Source organism: Triticum aestivum, chromosome 3A (assembly GCF_018294505.1).
Source record: "Triticum aestivum cultivar Chinese Spring chromosome 3A, IWGSC CS RefSeq v2.1, whole genome shotgun sequence".
In the NCBI taxonomy this organism is placed as follows: domain Eukaryota; kingdom Viridiplantae; phylum Streptophyta; class Magnoliopsida; order Poales; family Poaceae; genus Triticum; species Triticum aestivum.
Genome location: NC_057800.1, coordinates 143727464 through 143739014, shown reverse-complemented (window position 1 = coordinate 143739014; position 11551 = coordinate 143727464).

The window sequence follows — 11551 nt, the reverse complement described above, 5'->3', positions numbered from 1 at the left end:
GGTCGCTCATACGCACCGGGTGTCCGGTCCCAGTATACTGAGACCAGAACAGCTTCTCCATCGAGCTTCCCTCCTCGGCCTGGTAAAACTGTGCGGCATCCGACACGCTGCGGGGCAAATCTGCGAATGCTCCTGGAGAGCTCCGGATTCGGGTAAGTAATAGGTAATTTATTTTCACATGCTTGCTTTGCATATAGAATGCCTTACCCGCCGCTATTTTCTTCATCGCGTCAATCTCCTGAAGGGCCTTTTGGGCTTCGGCCTTGGCACTCTTTGCGCTCTCGAGGGCCGCTGCAAGCTCAGACTCTCGCGTCTTCGAGTCAAGCTCCAACGCCTCGTGCTTCGTCACGAGATCCTGGAGCTCTTGCTGCACCTCGCCCACCCGAGCCTCTTGCCTTTCCCGCTCGGTGCGCTCCTTGGCCGCTTTATCTTCAGCCTTGGACATCGCTTGCTTTAGGGTCGCCACTTCGGTCGTGGCCCCTGGCAAATATACGATGATCCTGTCATTTTGCAATCGCGTCTTCTTTTATATATACATATCTATAGGCAGGGTATTACTTACCCTTGTTCTCCTCGAGCTGCCTCTTGGCAAGGCCGAGCTCTTTCTTGGACCCCTCGAGGTCCTGCATCAGTGTGGCGACCTCCGCAGTCAGTGCGGCTGAGGCCAGCGGCGAAGCCTGCATACGCATATTGACATACTTATAATAGACTCCTGCGATATTATTTGATCCTCTGTTCGGCTTTTCTTTGTGAACATCGAACAGAGCATCAGGGGCTACTGTCTATGCGGTAATATTTTTCCTATATTTTAAACACTTACCTCAAAGCCTGTTAGAAGGCTGGCACAGGCTTCAGTCAATCCACTCTTGGCGGACTAAACCTTCTGGACCACCGCAGTCATAATAGTACGGTGCTCCTTGTCGATGGAAGCGCTGCGAAGCGCTTCCAGCAGATTGCCCGGCGCCTCTGGATGGACAGAGGTCACCGGCACAGGCGTCTTGCCCCTCTTGGAAGGAGGCCGCCTGCCCGAGTCCGGAACCACTGGAGGATCCGGCACGGTGTTCGGCTGAGGGCCGAACTCGGAGCCTTCAGGGGCCTTGTCCCCTCTGCTCCCGGAGTCCGGAAGTTCGCCTTGAGGCGCCTCCGGGACTGTCTCCCCTCGACCCGGTGCCTCTTGAGACAATACCTCGGTGTCGTCCGCAGGGCAAGGGGAGGTGGCGGTCGGAAGTGGATCGCTATCCATATCCGATGAGCCCAGAGAGCCATCCGATGATACATCGATACGGGCTTGTGGCGGCCTGCATAATCATATTCGGCGTTAGGGGAAGCAGTGCGCAAAAGGATACTATGAGTTACTCTGGTATCTGAATACTTACGACCTCCCCAGGGGCTTGCCCCTAGGTAACCACTCGTCTTCGCCTTCGGCAGCGGTGGTGGAACTGTCCGGAAGGAGAGTCCTTCCCTTCTTGGACCCTCCGGCCTCCCCAGTTGGGGCGGCCTTCCTTTTCTTGTCTCCCCCAACTAAAGGGGGAGCATCTTCTTCTTCCTCCTCCTCTTCGGGGGAGGAGTGTGCCGCAGAGTCATCGAACGGTGAATCCGATGACGCCTGGCGTCGGGAACTCTTTCGGGTTCCCTTGGCCTTCTTGGTCTTCTCCGGCACTGTGTAAGGAGCCAGAGTCAGCATCTTCGCCAGAAGAGCGTCTGTTGGGCCTTCAGGCAAAGGAGTCGGATAGTCGATCTGTCCGGCCGTCTCCTGCCAGTCCTGTCAAAGGTATGGGAGCTTAGATCCCGCATAGAGTCAAACTATGAAAGACAATTATCCTGTGAGAGGTAACACAACTTACCGCGCTGGCTTGGCGCTTCGCGCAGAATCCGCGGTCCTCGGTAGTGGGAGGGGGAACCTTGGCACTGTTGAATAACACCTTCCAGGCATCTTCGTGAGTTGTGTCGAAGATCCTGTTCAGAGTTCGGTGCTGGGCCGGGTCGAACTCCCACAAGTTGAAAGCCCATTGTTGGCATGGGAGGATCCGGCGGATGAGCATGACCTGGACTACGTTGACGAGTTTGAGCTTCTTGTTCACCATGTTTGGAATCCGGTCAACTCTCCCGAACTACCCCAGGACAGGCCCTTCTCTTGCCAGGAGGTGAGCCGCGTGGGGAAGCCAGATCGGAACTCGGGGGCCGCTGCCCATTTAGGGTCATGCGGCTCGGTGATGTAGAACCACCCCGATTGCCACCCCTTTATGGTTTCCACGAAGGAGCCCTCGAGCCATGTGACGTTGGGCATTTTGCCCACCATGGCGCCTCCGCACTCTACCTTGCGGCCACTCACTACCTTCGGCTTGACAATGAAGGTCTTCAGCCATAAGCCGAAGTGGGGCTTGATGCGGAGGAAGGCCTCGCACACGACGATAAACGCCGAGGTGTTGAGGATGAAGTTCGGGGCCAGATCATGGAAATCCAGGCCGTAGTAGAACATGAGTCCCCAGACGAATGGGTGGAGAGGGAATCCCAGTCCGCGGAGGAAATGGGTAAGGAACACTCCCTCTCATGGGGCCTGGGGGTGGGGATGAGTTGCCCCTCATCTGGGAGCCGGTGCGCGATGTCGTCGGGCAGGTATCCGGCTCTCCTCAGCTTCTTGATGTGTCCCTCCGTGACGGAGGAGACCATCCACCCGCCTCCCGCTCCGGACATGGTTGGAGAAGGTCGAGGTGGGAACTGCGGACTTGGGCGCCGGAGCTCGAGTGTGCGAAAATGGATGAGCAAAGGAGGAAGAAGGCGTGGATGAAAAGGTGAATCCTTATCCCTTTATATGGGCGGACGAAACTATGCGCCCCCACTAGCCTGTTAAAACTCGCTTGTCCCCCAAGCGCCGTAATCGATGGCGTGGTTGGGTTACCCACGCCCATATTGATGAGAATCCCGTAATAAGGGGAGCACGATCTCTGCTTTGACAAGACGTGTCAAAAAACTGCCTCGCATTATGTGCAGGGCTAGTTAAAGGAAATGGTTCGAATAATCACCGAACCATGGAGTGATGTCATGTTACCAAAACGTGTCAGCAGATTAAGATTTGTGGAAATATTATTCTCTCTACGGTGGAATGTGGAACTTATTTTGCAGGGTCGGACACTATCCTTGTATTCAAATTCTTCCGTGGTGTATTCGGAGGAGGAACCCGCCTTGCAATGCCGAAGACAATACTGCACGCCGGACTCATCGTCATTGAAGCCTGGTTCAGGGGCTACTGAGGGAGTCCTGCATTAGGGGGTCTCCGGATAGCCGGACTATATCCTTTGGCCGGATTGTTGGACTATGAAGATACAAGATTGAAGACTTCGTCTCGTGTCCGGATGGGACTCTACTTGGCGTGGAAGGCAAGCTAGGCAGTACGGATATGGATATCTCCTTTGTAACTGACCTTGTGTAACCCTGACCCTCTCCCGTGTCTATATAAACCGGAGGGTTTTACTCCGTAGGACATAACAAAAAAACATACAATCATACCATAGGCTAGCTTCTAGGGTTTAGCCTCTCTGGTCTCGTGGTAGATCAACTCTTGTAATATCCATATCATCAAGAATAAATCAAGCAGGACATAGGGTTTTACCTCCATCAAGAGGGCCCGAACCTGGGTAAAACATCGTGTTCCCTGCCTCCTGTTACCATCCGCCTTAGACGCATAGTTCGGGACCCCCTACCCGAGATCCTCCGGTTTTGACACCGACAGTGCCAGAGCTCGGTTTTGAAATAGATATGAATAATATTTTGAGCGGTATACTATCATTGTCAACATAAAAACCGAGAGATCTCGATATCTTCCATGCTACACACATTATAGGAGGTTCCCAAGCATAATGGTAAAGTTTATACTCCCCCACCAGCAACAAGCATCAATCCATGGCTTGCCCGAAACAACGGGTGCCTCCAACTAACAACAATCCTGGGGGAGTTTTGTTTGCAATTATTTTGTTTTTATTTGCATAAAGCATGGGACTGGGCATCCTGGTGACCAGGCATTTTCTTGTGAGTGAGGAGCAGAGTCCACTCCTCTTGAGAATAACCCGCCTAGCATGGAGGATACAGACAACCCTAGTTGATACATGAGCTATTCGAGCATACAAAACAGAATGTTTATTTGAAGGTTTAGAGTTTGGCACATACAAATTTACTTGGAACGGCAGGTAGATACGGTATATAGGTAGGTATAATGGACTCATATGGAACAACTTTGGGGTTTATGGAGTTGGATGCACAAGCAGTATTCCCGCTTAGTACAAGTGAAGGCTAGAAAAAGACTCGGAAGCGACCAGCTAGAGAGCGACAACAGTCATGAACATGCATTAAAATTAATCAACACCGAATGCAAGCATGAGTAGGATATAATTCACCATGAACATAAATATCATGGAGGCTATGTTGATTTTGTTTCATCTACATGTGTGAACATGTTCCAAGTCAAGCCACTCGAATCGTTCAAAGGAGGATACCACCCCATCATACCACATCACAACCATTTTAATAGCATGTTGGCATGCAAGTTAAACCATTATAAACTCCTAGCTAATTAAGCATGGCATAAGCAACTACAATCTCTAATTGTCATTGCAAACATGTTTCTTACATAATAGGCTGAATCAGGAACGATGGACTAATCATATTTACAAAAACAAGAGAGGTCGAGTTCATACCAGCTTTTATCATCTCAATCAGTTTATCATATATCATCATTATTGCCTTTCACTTACACGACTGAATAGTGTGGATAATAATAATAATAGTGCACGTGCATTGGACTAAGCTGGAATCTGCAAGCATTCAAAATCAAGAGACAAGACAAGGTAATACGGGCTTTTTGTTAGATCAACAATAATGCATATGAGGGCCACTCAATGATACGTCTCCAACGTATCTATAATTTTTTATTGTTCCATGCTATTATATTATCAACCTTGGATGTTTTATATGCATTTATATGCTATTTTATATGATTTTTGGGACTAACCTATTAACCCAGAGCCCAGTGCCAGTTTCTGTTTTTCCCTTGTTTCAGTGTTTCGCAGAAAAGGAATATCAAACGGAGTCCAAACCGAATGAAACCTTTGGAAAAGTTGTTTTTGGAAAGAAAGCAATACAGGAGACTTGGAGTGCACGTCAGGGGATCAACGAGGAGAGCACGAGGCAGGGGGCAGGCCCACCCCCTGGGCGCGCCCTCCACCCTCGTGGGCCCCTCGTGGCTCCCCTGATGTATTTCTTCCGCCTATATATATCCATATACCCTAAAACTATCGAAGACAAGAATAGATCGGGAGTTCCGCCGCCAGAAGCCTCCGTAGCCACCGAAAACCAATCTAGACCCATTCTGGCACCCTGCCAGAGGGGGAAATCCCTCTCCGATGGCCATCTTCATCATCCCGGTGCTCTCCATGACAAGGAGGGAGTAGTTCTCCCTCGGGGCTGAGGGTATGTACCAGTAGCTATGTGTTTGATCTCTCTCTCTCTCTCTCTCGTGTTCTTGAGGTGGTACGATCTTGATGTATCGCGAGTTTTGCTATTATAGTTGGATATTATGATGTTTCTCCCCCCTCTACTCTCTTGGAATGGATTGAGTTTTCCCTTTCAAGTTATCTTATCGGATTGAGTCTTTAAGGATTTGAGAACACTTGATGTATGTTTTGCGTGGGATAACCGTGGTGACAATGGGGTATTTTATTGATCCACTTGATGTATGTGTTTGGTGATCAACTTGCGGGTTCCGCCCACGAACCTATGCATAGGGGTTGGCACACGTTTTCGTCTTGACTCTCCGGTAGAAACTTTGGGGCACTCTTTGAAGTACTTTGTGTTGGTTGAATAGATGAATCTGAGATTGTGTGATGCATATCATATAATCATACCCACGGATACTTGAGGTGACATTAGGGTTTTGGTTGATTTGTGTCTTAAGGTGTTATTCTAGTACGAACTCTATGATAGATTGAATGGAAAGAATAGCTTCATGTTATTTTACTATGGACTCTTGAATAGATCGATCAGAAAGGATAACTTTGAGGTGGTTTCGTACCGTACCATAATCTCTTTGTTTGTTCTCCGTTATTAGTGACTTTGGAGTGACTCTTTGTTGCATGTTGAGGGATAGTTATGTCATCCAATTATGTTATTATTGTTGAGAGAACTTGCACTAGTGAAAGTATGAACCCTAGGCCTTGTTTCCTAGCATTGCAATACCGTTTGTGCTCACTTTTATCATTAGTTACCTTGCTGTTTTTATATTTTCATATTACAAAAACCTTTATCTACTATCCATATTGCACTTGTATCACCATCTCTTCACCGAACTAGTGCACCTATACAATTTACCATTATATTGGGTGTGTTGGGGACACAAGAGACTCTTTGTTATTTGGTTGCAGGGTTGCTTGAGAGAGACCATCTTCATCCTATGCCTCCTACGGATTGATAAACCCTAGGTCATCCACTTGAGGGAAATTTGCTGCTGTCCTACAAACCTCTGCACTTGGAGGCCCAACAACGTCTACAAGAAGAAGGTTGTGTAGTAGACATCACTCAACATTTTCATTATGGTCTTCTGCTCTCGACCCCCAAAGAAAAGAAACAAAACTATTTACACGGGAAAGCTCCCAACAAGCAAAAGAAGAACGAGAAATCTTTTTGGGTTTTCTTTTTAATTACTACTACTACAGGCATGGAGAGTAAACTAACTAAAAGCTACAACTAAATTTTTTTGGTTTTTCTTAAGGTTTATTAAGGCACACAAGAAGAAAGCTAAAAAATAAATAAACTATCTTGGATGATACAATGAAAAAGTATGAGCACCGACAACTAGCATGAGTGTGTGAACGTGAATGTAATGTCGGAGAGAAATACGTACTCCCCCAAGCTTAGGCTTTTGGCCTAAGTTGGTCTATGCTCAAGGATGAAAGTGCCCCTCTCCGGTGTAAGGGGGAGTGTCCTCTGGGTGCCACTGGTTGGCAATCTCCTCTGGATTCCACTGATAAACTAACTGTCGATAAGGGTCCTGGGGTGGTTCCGGCTCAGGCTCTGGAGCTAGTGTCACACTCCAGTATGCATAAATGTCCTCCGGTAAAACAAGGTACTTGCCTGAAAATATGTTAAACAAAGAGGGAGCAGGCAAGGTAATAGTCTCAAAGTTATTCTTACCAAAAATCGGCCTATAGTTAAGCAACTTCTTCTTATTCTTAACAATAAAATCATGTGCTACCATGCTCTTATAATCTAGAAAAATATTAGGCAGCAACTTTTCCCCTCTCTCATAATGCCTGATGGGTATGTTAAAGTGAGCAGCTAGGCGCGAGGCAAAGATGCCTCCAAGGACGGGGCCCTTAGTACGGTTTAGGTTTAACCATTTAGCAACAATAGCGCCTAAACTGAAAGTAGTATCTTGAAACAAGGCATGGCCCAAAATAACAATATCAGGAGCACAAAGGTTCCCACAGTTCCCGTGACCAATTAAGCATCTACTAGCAAATATTGAAAAGTAACGTAGAACGGGAAAATGTATGCTAGTGATTCTTGCATCGGAAACTTTCCTCGTTTCCCTTACAGCAATCATATCAATAAATCCATCCACATCATCACGATGTGGTTCCTCTATGCTGCCCTCAAAAGGTATCAAACAAACCCGACAAAAATCACGAAGTGGCATCTCCTTATATGCTCATCATATAAATAAAATTCCACCCAAGGTGGTGAGCTCCTAGCATGGAAATGAAAGTTTCCCACAAAGATATTGGTGAGTAAGAGATACTATTCGGGTTGGTCGTGGAGGAAAGCGGTGAGGCCTGCATTCTCAGCCAAATAATAAAAATCTTCATGAATCCCGGCTTCTCTCAAGAAATCATCACAAGGCCATTCACACGGCCGAACCTCCACAGTACGAGGGGGATTATACTTGGGCTTCTTGTTCTCTTCACTTTATTTATCCTTTGAGCTTCGGCTCAATGAGACCCTCCAAAATCTCTTCATCTTTTTCTAAGAATTTCTGAAATTTTTAGCAACTCAAAATAAAAGTGAACCAAACTCAACAAAATTGATAGCAACTACTCCTACAAGTGCCTAGATGCCATATCATGCATTAAAAATACTTTTGACCACATAAATTTAACATGCAAGCTCAAGAACAGGGTCACCTAAGCAGCAAAAATTTGCAATAAATAAAGCACTAGAAAAAAAACTAATTAGACCATTGGAGGAGTCACATACCAAAGAACCCAAAGCAGTTTTGTGAATGGAGCTTTGAGCTAGGAGATCGAAAATGGCAGCAAGATGAGCTAGAACTCGTGCTTGAGTTGGTTGGTGATTTTTTGGGGAGGAAGAAGGAGTGTGTGGTGGCTGGAATAACTGGAGAGGGGCCACCAGGGGCCCACGAGGCAGGGGGCGCGCCCACGGGGTAGGGCACGCCCTGGACCCTCGTGGCCAGGTGCTGGCTCCCCCTGATGTATTTTCAGTGCCAGATATTCTCAAATATTCTAGAAAAAATCATATTTAATTTTCAGGGCATTTGGAGAACTTTTATTTTCAGGGTATTTTTTATTGCATGGATAATTCAGGAAACAGACAGAATATATTATTTTTGCTTTATTTAATGTAAATAATAGAAAGTAAAAAGAGGGTACAGAGAGTTGTGTTTTCTAAATTCATCCATCTCATGCTCATCAAAAGGAATCCACTAACAAGGTTGATCAGGTCTTGTTAACAAACTCATTTCGAATAACATGAAACTAGAGAATTTTTTAAAAACACTAGGTTACCTCAACGGGGATATGCACATCCCCAACAATAAGAATATCATATTTCTTCTTGATAGTAGGAACAGGAAATTCAAAACCTCCAATAGTGATTGTTGAAATTTTTTCAATAGAATTGATACTGTGGACTTGAGGTTGTTTCCTCGGAAAGTGTATTGTATGCTCATTACCATTAACATGAAAAATGACATTTCCTTTGTTGCAATCAATAACAGCCCCTGCGGTATTCAAAAAGGGTCTTCGAAGAATAATAGACATACTATCATCCTCGGGAATATCAAGAATAACAAAGTCCATTAAAATAGTAACGTTTGCAACCACAACATGCACATCCTCACAAATACCGACAGGTATATCAGTAGGTGTCAACTTATTCAAATCAGGTCTACGATATAAAGAGAGAGGCATAACACTAACACTGGCTCCAAGATCACATAAAGCAGTTTTAACATAGTTTCCTTTAATGGAGCATGGTATAGTTGGTACTCCTGGATCTCCAAGTTTCTTTGGTATTCCACCCTTAAAAGTGTAATTAGCAAGCATGGTGGAAATTTCAGCTTTCGATATCTTTCTCTTATTTGTAACAATTTCCTTCATATACTTAGCATAAGGATTCATTTTAAGCATATCAGTCAAACACATACACAAAAAATAGGTCTAATCATTTCAGCAAAGTGCTCAAAATCCTCATCATCCTTTTTCTTGGATGGTTTAGGAGGAAAGAGCATGGGTTTCTGAACCCATGGTTCTCTTTCTTTACCGTGCTTCCTAGCAACAAAGTCTCTCTTATCATAACGTTGATTCTTTGATTGTGGGTTATCAAGATCAACAGCAGGTTCAATCTCTACATCATTATCATTACTAGGTTGAGCATCAACATGAACATCATCATTAACATTATCACTAGGTTCATGTTCATTACCAGATTGTGTTTCAGCATCAGAAATAGAAATAGCATTGGGATTCTCAGGTGTGTCAATAACAGGTTCACTAGAACCATGCAAAGTCCTATCATTTTTCTTTTTATTCTTCTTAGAAGGACTAGGTGCATCTATAGTAGTTCTCTGAGAATCTTGCTCAATTCTCTTACCGTGGCCCTCAGGATACAAAGGCTCCTGAGTCATTTTACCACCTCTAGTCATAACTCTAACAGCATTATCATTCTTATTGTTTAATTCGTTGAACAAATCATTCTGAGCTTTAAGTACTTGTTCTACTTGAGTGGTAACTAGAGAAGCATGTTTAATAATAAGTTTAAGTTCACCTTTAACATTATCCATATAATCACTCAAGTGTTCAATCATATAAGCATTATATTTCAATTGTCTACCAACATAAGCATTGAAGATTTCTTGTTTAACAATAAAATTATCAAACTCATCTAAGCATTGGCTAGCAAACTTAATAGGCAGGATTTCAGCTTTATCATATCTATAGAGAGAATTTACCTTTACTACCTGTGTCGGGTTATCAAGACCATGTATTTCTTCAATAGGTGGTAAATTAAGACCATGTATTTCTTCAACATGCGGTAAATTCTTAACATCCTCAGCTTTAATACCTTTTTCTTTCATAGATTTATTTGGCTCTTGCATATCTTCGGGACTGAGAAATAGAATACCCCTTTCCTTCGGAGTTGGCTTAGGAGTTGGTTCAGGAAGTATCCAATTATTTTCATTATTTAACATGTTATTCAATAGCAATTCAGCTTGGTCAACAGTTCTTTCCCTAAAAACACAACTAGCACAATATCCAGGTAATCTCTGGAAGCATCGGTTAGTCCATTATAAAAGATATCAAGTATTTCATTTTTCTTGAGAGGATGATCAGGCAAAGCATTAAGTAATCGGAGAAGCCTCGCCCAAGCTTGTGGGAGACTCTCTTCTTTAATTTGCACAAAATTATATATTTCCCTTAAAGTAGCTTGTTTCTTATGAGTGGGGAAATATTTAGCAGAGAAGTAATAAATCATATCCTTGGGACTACGCACACAACCAGGATCAAGAGAATTAAACCATGTTTTAGCATCACCCTTTAATGAGAACGGAAATAACTTAAGGATATAATAATAGCAAGTTTTCTCATCATTAGTGAACAGGGTGGCTATATCATTTAATTTAGTAAGATGTGCCACAAGAGTCTCAGATTCATATCCATAAAAAGGATCAGATTCAACCAAAGTAATTATGTCAGGATCGACAGAGAAATCATAATCCTTATCAGTAATAAAGATAGGTGAAGTAGCAAAAGCAGGGTCATATTTCATTCTAGCATTCAGAGACTTTTCTTTAAACTTGGCTAATAATTTCTTAAGATCAAATCTATCATTGCATGCTAAGAAATCTCTAGCAGTTTCTTCATCCATAACATAACCCTCAGGAACAACAGGCAATTCATATCTAGGGGGAGAATCTTCATCATCACTTTCATCAGTATTATCAGTTTCAATAATTTCATTCTCTCTAGCCCTAGCAAGTTGTTCATCGAGAAATTCACCTAGTGGTACAGTAGTATAAAGCATAGAAGTAGTTTCATCATAAGTATCATGCAAAGTAGAAGTGGCATCATCAATAACATGCGACCTATCAGAATCAATAGCATGTGTAGGTGTCGCAAGTTTTCTCATAACAGAAGGTGAATCAAGTGCGGAGCTAGATGGCAGTTCCCTACCTCCCGTCGTGGTTGAGGGATAGATCTTGGTTCTTTGATCTTTCAAGTTCTTCATAGTGATAAGCAGATATAAATCCCAAGTGACTCAAAGA